Source organism: Rhinopithecus bieti, unplaced genomic scaffold (assembly GCF_001698545.2).
Source record: "Rhinopithecus bieti isolate Rb0 unplaced genomic scaffold, ASM169854v2 scaffold_8, whole genome shotgun sequence".
NCBI lineage: Eukaryota > Metazoa > Chordata > Mammalia > Primates > Cercopithecidae > Rhinopithecus > Rhinopithecus bieti.
The window spans coordinates 1,192,626-1,210,400 of NW_016803211.1; the positions used below are offsets into that span (position 1 = coordinate 1,192,626).

At 39.3% G+C, this 17,775-nt stretch overlaps 1 pseudogene; it reads right to left on the reverse strand.

Annotated features, from left to right (window-relative positions):
• Nucleotides 1-6,411: 6,411 nt before the first annotated feature.
• Nucleotides 6,412-7,273, reverse strand: LOC108527664 (protein lin-28 homolog A pseudogene; annotated as a pseudogene).
• Between the last annotated feature and the right edge of the window lie 10,502 nt (nucleotides 7,274-17,775).

Here is a 17,775-nt window from a genome sequence, read left to right on the forward strand (position 1 = left end):
TTTGTAGGGACATGGATGCAGCTGGAAACGATCATTCTCAGCAAACTATCGCCCAGAACGAAAACCAAAACCGCATGTTCCTCACTCATAGGGTGGGAATGAAAATGAGAGCCACTTGGACTCGGGAAAGGGGGAAGTCACCACCGGCTCGGCCCTATTATGGGGAGGGAGGGAGGGATTGCCCATTGGGGAGTATACATGATATAAATGATGAATTGATGGGTGCTGGAGACGGTGATGGGTGCGCACCCACATGGCCACAAGTATCATATGTAACAACCTGCCGTTATGCACATGTCCTGACTTAATATTATAATAATATTAAATAAAAATAATAAATAAATGAAAAAAAAAAAAGAATGGTTAAAATGGTAGATTTTATGTCTTGTACATTTTAACACAATTTTAAAATTAAATTAAATCTAACAATAACCAAACAAAACTAGGCAGTTTTTCTCCAAAAGCTGCGCTTTTAATCATTTTGTTGTAATGATACAGAAATGTTTTAACCAACAAATAACTGTATGAATATATGCAGACATATAGATATATAAAGCACCATTAACTTAAGGTTAGGATAAAAGCATATGGGTATGACTGTCAAACAATAGCTCATAAAGCAATATTTAATAATAACCAAGACAAGACAATATATGGTACAAATATGTTATAAGAGAAAAAGGTTGTAATCCATTGTTCATTCTTTCCTCAATTAAAATAGAACTTTACTCCTTAGTTTACCTTCATCTTTTCTATTCACTTACGTCTTTCTTCTTCTTCCTCCTCTTCCATTTTCCAAGCCGTCCATGGTTACAGCCTCTGCTGTAAGCATGCAAAAGGAAGATGGTATTGGCATTTCCATAGAATGAAGGTCTTGAAAATCTTCAATGAATTCACTAAATGTTTCTATTACAAAGATATTCAAGAGAAAACTGAAGAAGCAGCAGAGGGAAGTGTCTTTCCATAGAGAGGGCATGACTTCTAGAACTTACTAACCTAAAAACCAAAGAACATGGCCTATAGAAAAAGCTGGCTTCATAAACAGGAAGCAGAAGTCCGTGTAATGTCATTTTGACCAAAGTCCTTTATCTTAATAGAAAAGGTGATTTTCTCTCTAAGAAGGCTAAGTTTAGTATGGTCAGGTGTTCAAGTTAAAGTAAATAAAATGTACTCTAAGTTAACCAGTAAGGGATTTATTTATAAAAAGATCTTAATAGTTACCAGAATAGCAGTTATCTGGGGGAACAGATAAGGTTGAAATTCCAGAAATAAAAAACACAAACCATTCAGTAGAACAGCCTGCATTTAACAAACAAACAAATAAAATTAATAGTACTGCCATATCAATTACTGGAAGAAAGAAATTCAGCTTTTCTGAAACCACTGTTGATGAATGCTTTGTAATTTTTTAAAAATGTGTTAATGTAATTAGGTGATAGTCCCCACTTATTTAATTAAATACTAATCTAGTGTTGCTGTGAAGTGATTTTGGAGATGTCATTAAAGTCCCTAATCAGTTAACTTTAAATAAGGGAGACAAGCCTGGATAATCTAGGTAGGCATGACAACCACTTACAAGACCTAAAAAGCAAGACAGAGTGTTTCTGAAAAAGTGCAAAGAAATTCTTTCTGTTGACAACTTTGGCCCATGCCCATGGAATTCCTCCTACTCATAATCCTCCCTTTCTGATTTTCCACCCTACAGATATCAAACTAGTTTCAACTGTATCAATTCACACCACTGTATAATTCAATTCCTTGGCACATCTCTCTAGAGAGCTAGAAAGCTAATTAAACATGTATAGTTAGAGAGACAGAGAATTCTGACTGCTATACCACTCTATGACAAAAACCTGACTTTGAAATGACTACCATTCCCCAAATCCACAGGCTTCCCATAAGCAAAACATAATTCTACTCAAAACAATGTCCTCTATTTCCTGCTTTCAAATCAGTGGAACTAGTGGGTATATGTAAGTCAAATGCCTACACCCTAGCTCCAAGTGAGACTAGGAACTCAATTTTGATTTCTACTTTGAAAAGACAGAACTTCTCACAGGTGAATTTTCCCAAATACGGGAAGCCTATCCAAAAGGTTGAAAACAGCCATAAATATAATTCCTGGCCAGGTACAGTGGCTCACACCTGTAATCCCAGCACTTTGGGAGGCTGAGGCGGGCAGATCACAAGGTCAGGAGTTTGAGATCAGCCTGACCAACATGGTGAAACCCCGTCTCTACTAAAAATACAAAAATTAGCTGGGCATGGTGGCACACGCCTGAAATCCCAGCTACTCAGGAGGCTGAGGCAGGAGAATTGCTTGAACTCAGGAGGCAGAGGTTGCAGTGCACCAAGATTGTGCCACTGCACTCCAGCCTGGGCAACAGAGCGAGACTCTGTCTCAAAAATGTATATATATAATTCCTTCTCCTCAAATTTCTGGCTTCTCAAAATGTCTTAAAGGAAGAATTTATTCTTTAACCTATTAATCCCAATTAATAATTGAGTGACACACTCAGGATTAATGGCTGAAAGAGCAAATTGTGTTTTATCAGCTTTGAGTATGTTACTCAGCTGACTTGAGGTCTCAACATAATGGTGATCATGCTAGCTTTGATTACACAAACACATGTGATGACTATTTTCTCATGTTAATGCATATTAGTCTGTGCGTCAGTCTGGATGCTCTAGATTATAGGGCTGTAACAAGTTACCCCAGAGCTCTGTGGCTTAATACAACAAATATTTGTTTGTTGCACATGGTACAAGCCCTATGTGTTGGCCACGGGGCTTTTTTTTTTTTACCATAGTCACTTAGGAACGCAAGTTGAGGGACACTTTTTCTTGAAGTGTGCTTCCATAATTACCAAGGTAGAAAAAAGGGACATGGTTTATTGTGCATTTTACCTTAAAACTTCTATAAGACAGGTCACAGGTTCCTTCTGCTCACATTTTGTCAACCAAATATAGGTAATTCTTAGATTCTAGAGAATATGGCAAGGGTAATCTAAACATAATTTTTGAAGAAACACAATGTTTGCTAACAACCTTCTTTTTTTTTCATTGCCAATAAGTCTTTATTTATTCATTGTATTTTCCCAGGGAAAGGAGAAGAGAAGGGAAGAGTCAGCATGTGTTACAAAACGATTAGAAAATGGGAAAGGAAGTACCCAGTACAGCAAATTCAACCATCAAATAAATACACCCCAGTGATGGGGTCGCCAAAATCCAAAGGGGCTCAGTCTCCTGCAGTTCAGGAATGAGGGGAAGGGATCAGGAAAAGAACAGACAGACTCAGGCTTTCCTACCCTCCCTCCCAATAAATGCAAGATTTCACACAAAGCTTTGGTTTCTAGCAGCAAACATGGAGTTACATTCATTCGTCTCCTATTAAACAATCTTGTGGTCACTTTGACAAAAGTTTCTTGCACCTGCATAACAGTTCCTGAGTGCCTTGGATATACATTCATATTCCCTTTCGTGGCCTCCTGACCACACTTTCCACATGGAAGGCCCTCAGTTGCTTCTCTCTACTTTAGGATTAAAGATTAACTAGGTTTGATCCATGCAAAGTACAGCAGTGTCTCAAGTGTTTGGTATGGATACATCAAGAAATGGTCTTGACTCAGGAAGTTGGGAACAAGAGATGGAGGGTTCCTAGCTTCTTCAGGATGTTTGCATAAATCATTTAAGAGTTGTGGAGACACTCTGAGCGTTAAATGTGTATGTGTATGGGTGTGTAGGTTTTCTTTTAGGGGTGAACGGAAAACAGGGCAGGGTAGGAGACAAGATTTTAGGACAGAAGATGTGGTCTAATAGGTAATAGGGGAAGGGGAACACAAAAGAAAGATGGTTCAAGATCTCCACTTTAAGAAGAGGGCCCCCCAAACTAATGTTTCAGATCTTTTGGCCTGATGCAGAACCTTCTGTCAAAGATGGTCTCAATACAAAAAGAAGTTGTAAGTAAACAAGTAAACAAGAAGTAAACAAAACCCCAAAAGAACATGGAAAAAGACCAATACATTATATATACATAAAGTAGGCCCCTAGCGATCACCAACTCCGTGAAGTCCTACAAAGCCCAGACAAATACAGTAACTGGGGGCAGTGGGGAGGGCAGCATTTAGGGAAGATAAGAACTCAGGATCAGACACATATCACCCAATGTGTTCTGTTTCATTTGTCCCCTTTCAACACAGTGAGGTAGGTTGCAGTGATCTCAGAGCATGTAAATGAAACACCTTTTTCTCCTTTAGCTACCATGATACTATTAATCACTAGCACAGTGAGCAGGACATGGGCTCCAGGCACCACAGAGAAGTCCTAGCATCAGGAGATCGAGACCATCCTGGCTAACACGGAGAAACCCCATTTCTACTAAAAAAAAATACGAAAAATTAGCCGGGTGTGGTGGCAGGGGCCTATAGTCCCAGCTACCTGGGAGGCGGAGCTTGCAGTGAACCGAGATCGTGCCACTGCACTCCAGTGTGGGTGACAGAGCAAGACGCTGTCTCAAAAAAAAAAAAAAAAAGAAGCCCTCGCTTATGGGTCTCCCTGGAACCCCAAAATTCTGAAAGGTTAAGGATTTTAGACCTTGTTTTATATACCCAACCCTCGACAGCACAGGATAACAGAGGTATTGGTCTTAAAACTTATCCTTACCAACTCACATTTTTTTCTGAACACACATACCCTGTGGAGCATGATAGGCCTAACCTGGTGAAGAATGGATCCAGGATGTAAAGCATGTCCTGTACCCTAGGATTAGACAAGCCTCACCTAATCTTGGCTTCCTCTCTGGACCTTTCACTTGGCCCAACCTCTCCTAGTGTCTCTGAACCACCATTTCCTGTTTAGACTAATTTCCAATCTTCCAGTAGTTGGCGATCAAGTCATGGGGTAGCCCAGTTAAAACCTAGTCTCCCATAAAAAATTGTCAAGGCAGGGGGGGGTTTCAAGAGGATACTATGGCAGAAAAGCCAGCTCTCTTTAGCAAAAATGAGGTAGTTCAATAGTCTGGGCACTCTAAATAGTTGCTCTCCCTGGTGGCAAAAACAACGACAAAAAGTATTTCTGCTGTGCAAACCTGGAGTTGCTGCTGGCTTATTCCTGAGATTTCTCATGTACCTGAGAACACAGTGCAGGAAATGAGGGACTTAGATTAAAATATACAAAAATACAAAACCAGAATATTTATATTAAAGGAAAAAATGTTAAAATGCGCAAGATAACATCAGTCACACACAGCTAATGCAGTTGGCATCCTGGAGAAAGTGAGACCCGAGGTGCTGTATCCAAGGGAGCAAGTGAATAAAATCACATTGGCCCAGAATGGGGTGGGGGTGAGCACAGGAGCAGCAGGTTTGCAGCTATTCTCCCAAACACACTTTTTGCCTTCATCTCTACCCATTGTTTGGGACAGTTCCCAGCACCCTATCCCAAAAGTGGGTATAAGGATGCAAGATGTGAAAACAAAACAAAAACACTGCCTTATTCCTGAGAGATTCCCTCCCACAGAATGTAGTGGCCTGGCTCCATGAATCCTGTCTTATACTTAATCACTTCACTCTGGCATGGAAATTATTACTACATATTCTTCCTTCAAAGTGTCAGAGGCATTTGAACCAGAGTAGCTCCATCTTGAATAGGGGCTGGGTAAAATGAGGCTGAGACCTGCTGTGCGCATTCCCAAGAGATTAAGGCATTCTTAGTCACAGGATGAGATACAACATACAACTCATAAAGACCTTGCTGATAAAACAGTTTGCATTAAGAAGCCGGCCATATCCCACAAAAACCAAGACGGCGATGAGAGTGATCTCTGGTTGTCCTCACTGCTACACTCCCACCAGCGACATGACAGTTTACAAATGCCATGCCAATGTCAGGAAGTTACCCTGTATGGTCTAAAAAGGGGAGGCATGAATAATCTACCACTTATTTAGCATATAATCAATAAATGACCATAAAAATGGGCAACCAGCAGCCCTCGGGGGCTGCTCTGCCTATGGAGCAGCCATTCGTCATTCCCTTACTTTCTGAATAAACGTGCCTTCACGGACTCACCCTGAATTTTTTCTTGAGCCATATCCAAGAACCCTCTCCTAGGGTCTGGATCGAGACCTCTTTCCGGTAACAAAGGAAAACACCTTCCGTATCTAGGCCACTTTCAACAGCTGCAAATTCCCACCGCCACCCCCTACCGCCCCAGAAGCCCTCACTTGCATTTGGACAGAGCATGGTTGGAGTTCCTTTGCCTCACCCTTTCCCCCCACCTAGAGGGAAGAAGGGACGATGGTGTGAACCCCAGCCTGAGACACATTGGGGCCAGCTGGCCCCAATGTACCCTATTCCCACTTTCTCCACTTTGCCTGCTCCTTGAAACTTCCTGCTCTTGGGAAACAGGAAGCTTCACCCGTTGTGGCTCAATTCTTGGAATCCCGGGGGCAGAGCAGGGCTGTGGATTTCTTCTTCTTCTTCCGGAGAGTAGGTTGGCTTGCCCTGTGTGCTAGGGGCCTGCTGGGCCTTATGGTAGCCGTGAGGCTACCATATGGTTGATGCTCTGGCAGCAGTGGCACTTCTCGGGCTGGGGTGGCAGCTTGCATTCCTTAGCATGATGGTCTAGACCTCCACAGTTGTAGTACCTGTCTCCTTTTGATGTGCGTTTCTGCATGTTCTTCCCCTTTGGCTGCCTCTCACTCCCAATACAGAACACCCCACCAGGTCTGGTGACGGCACGGTTAGATTCCACACCCTTGGCTGACTCCTCCACTGCCTCGCCCTCCTTCAGGCTCCAGGAAGCCCTCCGTGTGCAGCTTACTCTGGTGCTGGATCTACTGGGGGATCGAGCGCGACCCTAGTGAGAGCGGTCGACGAACCCCAAGGGCACGTTGAACCACTTACAGATGCCAGCACATTGCGGCAGCTGAGGCTTGTCCGCCACTGGGGCTGTGTCCTCTGGCGCCTCTTTAGGCGCCTCCTCTGCCCCCTTGGCGCAGCCATCTGCTAACTGCTGGTTGGACACGGAGCCCAGGGTCGTCAGATGAGCCCGCGGCCCCGGGTCCCAGGTTGGGCGGCTGCTGGCCCCAGAGAAGTCAGAAGGCCTCAACCTTCTTCACTACCTAAGTTTTCAACAGCTGTGTAAAAGAATGTATATACTTCACCTTTAAAGGGTTTACTTGATGGAAATAAAAAAGGAATTTATAAATTTTAAAGTTTCCGCTTACATAACAATAGCTAGATCTGGTAGGAAGTCGGAGCATGACAATTCCATGGTTTGCCTGCTGCAGAAAGGGTCCAGGGTAAGGTACAGCCTCCCCACCTGGGAACACACGGAAAGATTTCTAGGGCAGTACAATAATTTCTAGAATGAGAAATCATTCCAGGAAAATAAAGAGGTTGAAAACACCTGTCTGGCTTCCCTTCTTAGGGGAGATCACAGATGGTTAAGGTGGGAAGTAGAGAAAGGAAATTATCTCTATATATGTGTATATAATCATTGGAGAACTTGAAAATATCAGGAGATAGATGAGTAGATTCATTTCATAGATGCAGCCTTTAGGGGGAGGGACTTCACTAAAAGAAGTCCCATGCTCTCCATTGTGTTTTATCAAACATACATTGGGAAAATAGCATTTGCACAGGGTAAGTCTGAAGAAGATCTGTTTTCTCACGGTCTTCAAGGAGGCATTTCGAGATTTCAGAAATCCCTCTGTGCCTCAGGGGGGAGGGGAGGGGAGGGGAGGGGAGGACTCACAGATGTGTGGCAGTGGCCTGAGTATGCAATGAAGAAGCCACAGTGTGCAGACTTAGAGCAGAGGCAGAAGGGTGGACCCTGAGACATTATCTGTGGATACCTGAAAAACAACTCAGAACGAAAGGCAGGACCAGTCATGCCTCAGCAGTCACTAGTCCAGGAAATGGAAGAGACACGTCACCTGTGGCAACAGCCATTGATGATCTGAGAACATTGAACATCTCTAATGGTTCTGTGGAACTTCACAAACCTCCTGCCCTGATGCACCATCTCCAGGGAGAGTAAAGAGAGTCTGGAAAAACAAAAAAGGCTGAATTGTCCAAAATCAGGAATGTAAGTCAGAAGTCAGTGAAAGTTGGCAACTGGCAGAATGAGTCCACAGGAGGAATATTAGGACTGTTTTAGAATATAAAGTTTATTCTATGTGTAGAACTCATTTTCATTTTATATAAATGTATAATCCAATGACAAATACCTTCAAATATTTAGCAAACTTGGGTCTATTTCCATGGAAAAGTTGAGCATTTATCGAAAGTTAAGAAATGTTTAAGAAATTAAAAATCCTTCAAGTGTTTTTTTTTTTTTTTTTTTTTTTTTTTTTTTTTTTTTTTTTTTTGGATGGAGTCTTGCTCTGTTAGCCAGGATGGAGTGCAGTGGAGCAATCTTGGCTCACTGGCAACCTCTGCTTCATGGGTTCAAGCAATTCTCCTTGACTCAGCCCTCCTGAGTAGCTGGGTACTTACAGGTGGCATACCACGGCTAATTTCTTCCGTATTTAGTAGAGACATGGTTGCCAGGGCTGGTCTCGAACTCCTGAGCTCAGACAATCCACTCGCCTCAGCCTCCCAAAGTGGGCTGGATTACAGGCTTGAGCACCAGTGCCATGGCCAATGTTCTTTAAAAATCACGCTTTGTGACAACTCTAAAGATTAACCTATTCTAGAAAATCTCTCATTGAATGTTATTTTAATCTTCAACAAAAACTTGGGATAACCCAGTGTAATAACAGTTCATATAGGTATTCTCATATACTTAATAATTATTAATACTCCACCATTTATGTCATTTTTCTTTCGTTTCATTTTTTTCTTTTCTTTTCTCCACCTTCCTTTTTTTTTTTTTTTTCTTTTTTTTTTTTTTTGTTTGAGAAGAGTCTCGCTCTGTCGCCCAGGCTGGAGTGGCAGTGGCCGGCTCTCAGCTCACTGCAAGGGCTCTGCCTCCGGGTTCACGCCATTCTCCTCAGCCTCCTGAGTAGGCTGGGACTACAGGCGCCCGCCACCGCGCCCAGCTAATTTTTTGTATTTTTAGTAGAGACGGGGTTCTCCACTGTGGTCTTCCGATCTCCTGAACCTTGTGATCCACCCGCCCTCGGACCTCCCAAAGTGCTGGGATTACAGGCGTGAGCGCCCGGCCCCACCTTCCTTTTAATTTCCTCTTTCCTTCTTTCTTTCCTTTCTTCCTTCCTTTTTTTCCTGAAGTATCTTAAAATACAAATACACTCAATAGATGTTTTCTAAATAAATAAATGACACACATGTGTGGCTTTAAATGTCAATTAAGAAGTTATTGTGATCCAGTTAAAATTACAAGTTGTAACTCTTTCCCATTTAGAAGTTTTGAGTCATGAAGAGAGGAAACAGATAAACAATTATAATTTAGTGAGCTAAGCACAATAATAAGAGTATGAACTGGGACAGTATGTAAATGAAAGGTTATAAATGAATGGGAGGAGCATAATAGGAAGAAAAAAGATGATAGAATATGATGGAAGAAAGGCTACTATGGATAGAAGGAAGAGCACTGGGCACCAGGAACACTTGTCTGTCCACAGTATGTAGGAGGATAGAGTGAACAAGGGCGGTAATTCATCTGAAAAAAGTTCAGGTTTTTACTTCTAGATTTTCAGGAAAGGTAAAAATGAGAATCAAACATGTCGAACACATTGTGCAAGAGACCAGTATTCCCCATTTTGATCCTCTCTTCACCTATACTTTGGGGGAGGCGCTTAAGGTAGTTGCATGCATGTGGAAATTACATACACACATATATACATGTGAACACAGGCATACAGTATATAGACCAATATGTATATGCTATGTATATTTATATGGCTTATGTATAATGTAAGATATATGTGTATATATATGTGTGCACAAGTTTCATTTGTGTATGGCAATAAAATGAAACAAACTTTGACGGAAAAAAAAGATGAAGAAGCATGAGAGGAGAATGTGTTACCTTCAGAGACTGCAAATGATGAAGCCTCAATGGGCCACAGATGAGATTTATGGAGAAGTGGTGGAAGATGAGCCTAGGGAAAGCCTACAAAGGAACAGGCCTTTATATCCTGACATATATGTTTTAAATTCTTAGATTTAGGGGGTGTTTTTCAGTTTTAAGCTGAAAGGAATGGATCAGATTTAGTTTTGGAAAGATCAATGGGAAGAATAAACACAACCTGGTATAATGTAAAGACTAATAGGGTAGACAAAATTGGCAAGTGTGATAAAAAATGAGACAGAAATGTTACGACTAAAACATGTTGGGAGTAAAAGAAATATATAACTGAGCTCCAGGTAGGATTTGAAAAGAAAAATAAATTATAGTCAACAACCCAAAGTCAATGCTGTGAAAATCAAATAGTGAAACATTTTAGGCAAAAGATAACATCAAAACTAACTAGAAACATGACAGTTTTATAATCTTTCAATAAAGAAATTTAATAGTTAAAAGCTCAACCCCCCAAACAAAACAAAACATAAAAAACTAGTTTTCAGATTGTTTCATAAGCAAATACTAACACATATTCAAAAATCAATAATTTTTTTACTATTCAAGAAATCACATCCTCTTCCTTTCTCTCCCTCCTTCCTTCTCTCCCTCCTTTCTTCTTTCCATCCTCTCTTCTTTCCTTCCCTCTTTTCCCTCTTTTATTTTTTCTCTTTATGTATTTTATTTTTAAGGGTGACACAATCTTGATATCTAAATTTATAGATAATAGTACATGAAAAAAAAGCTTCCAAAAAGCATCACTGTTGGCCATAGGTACAAAAAATCCAAATAGAATATAAGCAAGTAAATCCAGCTTCTTAATACATAGACACATATGCACATATATATAAACACCGTTAGGAAAAGTTGGGTCTATGCTAGGAAAGCAAAAATATTTTCATTAGAAAAATCTATTAATGTAATTTGGTATAAACTGATTAAAAGGAAAAAATTATAATGTTCAATGGAGGCAGAAAAATCATTTAATAAACCCATATCTATTCATTAAAAATAAATAGTTCCAAACTAAGAATAGAAAACAAACTGTTAAAACCTGATTGAGCAAATTGCATTCTTAAAAATAAATGATAGGAATATTTTCTTTGAAATCTGCAACAAAATTAAGACACTCATTGTGAGTGTTCCTTTTAGTATTGTGTAAGAGTTTCTAAGAGGCGTTGACTAAGATGAGAAAAGGGAATTTTAAAATATAAATATTGTAAATAAACAAAATACTCATTATTAAAAAATGTTATGACTATTATAATTTCAACATAAGAAACAAAACCAATAGAGTTAATAGAAGAGTTTAAGGAATATTGCTAAGTACAAAACCTTTATTAAAAAATGCATCTCTAGATACCAGGAATTAATACTTAGAAAACACTTTTTTAAAGGTATCATACAAAATGTTCCTAAATATATAAAATAATACTGTACTCAAAATCATAAAAGAGAACATTAATAATTGAAAGGTAAACCGAGTTCATGGATGGGAACACTCAAACTTAACATTATAAAAATGTCAATTATCTCAAAATTAATCAATAAATTCAATGCAATCCAATCAAAATACCAACAGCGTTATTAAGAAACTTGAAAATTTATTTTAAAATTCATAAAGAAGAGTAAAGGGCTCAGAATAGTCAAGATAATTGAAGAACAGTGTAGGGGTTCTTAGCCTACAAAATAACAAGCATTTTATAAAAGTGCTATGATTAAGAGACTATAATACTGGTTTAAGAATAGACAAAGAGACAAAGAATTCAAACAGAGAACCCAGCAACTGAGTCACAAAACCAGGTAACTTGATTTATGACAAAGACAAAGATTAGTGAAGAAAGGATATGCTAGTCAATAAAAGGCACTGGGGAAATTATCATCCACTGAAAACAAATAGTATTCCTACCACAAACCATATGAAAAAAAAAAATTGCAGTTGAATGAAATGTGTTTCAGTGTTGAAGGCAGGAAATCTCTTTATGACTTTGGTGTATTGGGAGGATTCATTTTATAATACACAAACAATAGGGAAAAAAGAGAAGATAAATCCAATCTCACACTGTATTAAAAACTGTGCATTAAAAGACACAATTTAAAAAGTGTAATGATAACCTACAGATGTAGAGAAAATGCAAGGTATACACACAATAAAGGAGTAATACGATACCTTATTTATGCATATAGAAAAGTTTTCTATCTCTGTTATAACAAATTACCACAAATTTGTCAGCTTAAAGAACACAAATTATCTTACAGTTCTATAGTCAGACACATGACACAGGTCTTGATGGGCTAAAATCAAGGTGTTCTATTATAATGGGTTTTATCAAAAAAAGAAAAGTATTGGCAAGGATACGGAGAAAAGGAAACCTTTGTACATTGTTGGTGGGAATGCAAATTATTACAGCAATTATGGATGTTTCTCAAAAAATTAAAAATAGACTTAGCATATGATCAAGTAATCCCACTCCTAGGTATGTACCCAAAGGAAATGAATTCAGTATGCACTGCCGTGTTTATTGCAGTATTATTCACAGTAGCCAAGATATGGGTCAACCTAAGTGTCATCAAGTAATGAATGGATAAAGAAAATGTAGTATGTGTATATTATACACACACACACATGTACGTATACATACACAGTGGAATACTATTCAGCCAGCCTTTTTAAAAATAAGAAAATCCTGTCATTTGCAATAACATGGATATACATGGAGGACATTATGCTAAGTGAAATGAGCCAGGCACAGAAAGGAAAATATTGCATGATCCCTTATATGTGGACTCTAAGTTGAACTCATAGGAGTAGAGAATAAAATGGTGGTTACCAGCGACTGGAGGTTGGTGAGTTAGGAAGAGGTGAGATATAAGTGAGCCAGTACAAAGTTTTGGTTAGACAGCTGAAATTAGTTCTGGAGATACACTGTACAGCACAGTGACTGCAGTTTATAATAATGTGCTGAAGATTTGAAAATTGCTAAGAGAATACATCTTAAATGGGCTCGTCATAAAAATGGTAAGTATGTGAACTGATGGATATTTGAATTAGCTTGATTTAATCATTCCATAATGTGTGCATAGATCAAAACTTCATGTCATACACCATAAATACATATAATTAAATAAAATGAAATAAAATTAAGGTGTTGTCAGGGCTGCATGCCTTTTCAGAAATTCTAGCAGAGATCGCTTCCTTTTCTCATTAAGGTCATTGACAGAATTCAGTTCCTTGTATTGTAGGACTGAGATCACCATTTCCTTGCTGGCTATCATCTAAGGACTGCCTTCAGCTTCTGAAAGTCATCCACATTCCTACCTCCATCTTCAGAGCCAACAACGATGGGTTAAGTTCCTCTCATGCTTTGAATCTCTTCTTCTTCCATCTATCTCATCTCTGACTTTTTTTTTTTTTTTTTTGAGCCAGTAGGTCTGGGTTCCATTTATTGACAGCAGTTTATACACATGTATTTCCTTCTCATGGTTATTTCTTTCCCAGTGCAGACACAGAGCCCTTGAGAAGGGCAGTCTCTGAACGAGGGAGCCAGGAACGCAGGTCAGACACATCTTTGGCAGGCATGTTCAGTCCCAGCAGGGTGCAATCCTTCAAGTTGGAATTCCACTGGGCATTTGAGAGAGACTAAGGGTGGGGTGGAGAGGGAGTCTTCAACAAGACTCACATCTTGGTCCAGGCCTCCTCTCTCACTATCCAAGTCCATCCAAGTTTTAGGACCCTGGGGGGCAACAATCAGGCCCACCCACCTCAACAGGGCAGATTCTTCAATCTGTGCCCAGTTCACACACGCCTGCTTCTGCTGGTGGCACAGTTAAAGAGAATCAGCCTTACGGTCTCTGACCTTAAGAGGTCTTCTGTTTTTAGGCCGGGCGCGGTGGCTCAAGCCTGTAATCCCAGCACTTTGGGAGGCCGAGGCGGGTGGATCACGAGGTCAGGAGATCGAGACCATCCTGGCTAACACGGTGAAACCCCGTCTCTACTAAAAGAATACAAAAAAACTAGCCGGGCGAGGTGGCGGGCGCCTGTAGTCCCAGCTACTCGGGAGGCTAAGGCAGGAGAAGGGCATAAACCCAGGAGGCGGAGCTTGCAGTGAGCTGAGATCTGGCCAGTGCACTTCAGCTTGGGTGACAGAGCGAGACTCCGTCTCAAAAAAAAAAAAAAAAAAAAAAAAAAAAGAGGTCTTCTGTTTTAAGGACTCAGGTCATTACTTTGGGCCCACTTGGATAATTCAGGATAATATCCTTATCTCAAAGTTCTTTAATTAATCACAGCTGCAAATTCACTTTTTCCATGTAGGGTAACATATGCACAGGCTACAGTTTTGCCTGTGGGTATATCTATCTCTACCTATACATGTATCTTAAGATTAATAAAATTAAAATTACCCAGTTTCTAAAAATGTGTTCAAAGATATGAGCAAGGAATTTAAAGAAGTTCAAACTGAAAGACATATTAAAAGTTTCTTCATATCACTAGTAAACAATGTGAATAAAAATTAAAACTGTATATCATTTTACCTGACAACAGCTGGTGTTGGTAAAGGCGTGAATCAGTGGAAACTCTCATATTATTCTGATAGAACTTAACTGTAGAAAACCACTTAGGAGAGCAATTTCGTAATTCTCGTTAAGTTGATGATTCTTACCCCTCAGTCCAGCGACTGCAGCTTCATGTAAGCATCCCTGAGATAGTCTCAAACACAGCCAAAAAGGAGACAGGAACAAGGATTATTATTGCAACATGATTTGTAATATAAAAATAAGAGAAATAAATGTCCATCAATAAAACATTATCTAATTATTTTGTTGCATTCATACAATGAAACATTTTAAAGCTGTGAAAATACATGATCTAGAAATATACTCACCTAGATAAAATAATCTCTAAAGATATTAAGTGAAAAAAATCAAACTACAGAATATACTCAGAACAATATACATTCTATAAGACTTGCAAGCACACAAAACAAAAATGTATACTATTTAGTGATACAAGTATATGTAGTAAAAAATTATAAAGATATGTGTGGAAGTTCTTAACACACACACGGGAATCAAGAATTTAAAATTCAGGAAAACAGTTTCAAGTGGGGGATCAAGGATAGATCGGGAGACTGCAGCTCCATTAGTATATATTTTAAAGTAAATGATGAATAAATAAGTACTTGTTATTTTTATATACTTCATCAATGTAAAGAATTTTATAGTTTTACAAGAAAAACATCACTAGGACTGAGATGAAGGAAAATTTGGAATGGGCAGGTAGAGATGCCATAAAGCTAAAATGGCTATGGCAACAACTACATGAAAGATGCTAAGTCTCCAAAGAAACATGGTGGTGAAAAAATATAAATGAAAGGGTAGATCCCAAATATATTTGGAGATCTAATACACAAAACCAATTTAATTGAAGAGCTTTTATAGTAGATTCTAGGATGCTTTCAACTTTTTGATTCTGGTGACTTTGTGACTATTGGCACCATTGACCAAGATGTGTGGGGAGGAACAGGTTTCTAGGGAAGATAATAATTTGAGTCTACACTTTTTTGGCAATACTTGAGATGAAATTAAGGTGACATTGGGTTAGCTACTCAGTAATACCCAAACACAGTCTTCATGTAATCATCTCTCCCTAAGACGGCCCCAAGAGAAATACATGTACAAATGGCATAGTAGTAAACAATACTCTCTGGTCCACATTTGAATGCAAAACTCTAAAAGACTGGCCGTGACTCAAACTCCTGTGATCCAGACTTGAAGTCATGGCCAAACTTCAAGTTGTAACAGTGGACTTTATTACTTCAAATGTGAGGAAAAATTAATTCAGTCTCCCAGCATAGGAATAGGAACACAGGTTTCAATGCAGGGCTACAGGTTTATAGAGTAAATACAGTGGAAACAACAACAAAATGTTGGCAATGTCTAGACAAAAAGGTGAATCCAGGAGAAGCTTTATCAACTGGGAGAAAAAGAAACTCCCTGGGACTAGCAATTTTCTAGTCTAGGGAAAAAAAGTGTGGTCAGTAGAGTAGCCCTTGCCATTAAGTCACATCCATATCCGTCAGCTCCCACCTCTGCATTTTCAAGGCTCCTTACTGAAAACACACTGGCTTCTCTGCCTGAGGATATTTGTTTTTGCGTTGTTTGTTTTTCCCTGACCTGTGAGCCTGCTCCACTGCCATAAAAGGGAAGATACAACAGGTCCCAGAAGAAGCCATTACTGTTGAGTACAGAAAGATGATATATACGTACCGCTTACTCAATCCTTGGGCAGGATCACTCTAAGGCTTGTACCTCACTGTCTCCTAGAGTTTCCAGTGCAGCTCCAGTTGCATGGAGTGCTGACTTTCTTGATAACACATCCACTTTCTTCTCTGTCCTATCTCCTGTTCTTACTCTCCTGGTGCATGTCCCAACTAAACAACGTGTACTCAAGCTTCATGGTTTGCTCCTAGGGAAACTCAAATGAAGAGAGCAAGACATTCAAAATGACAGTGGGTAATGGAATAGAGAGGGTGAATCCCAGCAGCCGTCTCCCTCAGATATTGTCTAGTTAGCTGGAGAAAGATGGCTGAAGACTCTCAGCATAGCTGGTACTCCAGTGCACAAGCTCCTGGGGCATCCTCAGTATTGCACCCCAACACCAACACTGACAGAGACCTTCCCAAGGGTGTTCCATCTGTGTTGTTCTGTGACAACACCATAGGTGGCTGGTAAAGTTTGCTTAGTAAAACAGAATAACACAGTAAATTTATATTGCCATTACTCTGGCTAAAAGAATTACCACTGTGTGGGAAGAATTTCTGCTTGTGGAAATGCTGTTAATTGACAGTTGGGAAAAATTGTGGTGATAAAAGTTAATTAACTTTACCAGGTTTCTCTGGATTTTACAATAACTGCCGTTTTTAAAGGCCACTGCCAGCAATCTTGGCAGAACAAATGAACAAATGAAAGAACTCTGCAATAGTAACTCAAATTTCCTATTTCGCAGCAAAGTGTGAAGTGAACCTGAGGCACTAGCAGGAAAAACATTCAAACAGTTCAAACAGCTCTTGGGAGAAACTGGCCATCACTAGCTTTCTTTCAGATAGCTGGAGCTTCCAGTTCCATTTTGCAAACTTATATGAGAACCCCTAGTGATTTAAAATCACTTTTAAAATATGTGATCTTGGGATCAACCTCAGATTTACTGACTTTGAATTTACTGACATAGAGCTCAAGACTCTCCATTTTTAGCTGGCTCTTAAGGTAATCCTTCTATAATCTCGAGGTGAGAATCATTTATACTTCCTTCAGTGCTACCAATTTGAGCTGTATTTAAGTTAGGAAGCATTCTTTTTAAAATAAGAAAATTAACGTGTTTTCAACCTTTCGCATATCAATATTGAATTTGAACTAATGGGAGCTGAGTTGCACTAAAGCTATGGTTATCAAACTGCATTCAGAATATTCAAAAGCAAGTGTATGTTTGATTCAAATTCTGTTTTTAAAATATCTTAAAGCTGTATTTTAACAACTAACATATTCAAATGTGTCACAGCCCAAATTTTTAACACATTGGAGACAACCAACTTAAGCCATATTACCACTTTAACTAGGCTTTGTGCTGACTTCCAATAGTTTTCCACTATACCTCTGTATCTATTGAACTTGGAGGAAGGTCATAGATAATAAAGGTTTAAATTCTGCTCGGATGGCTTTTTGCAGGAGTAAGCATTTCTCCACATATAAAA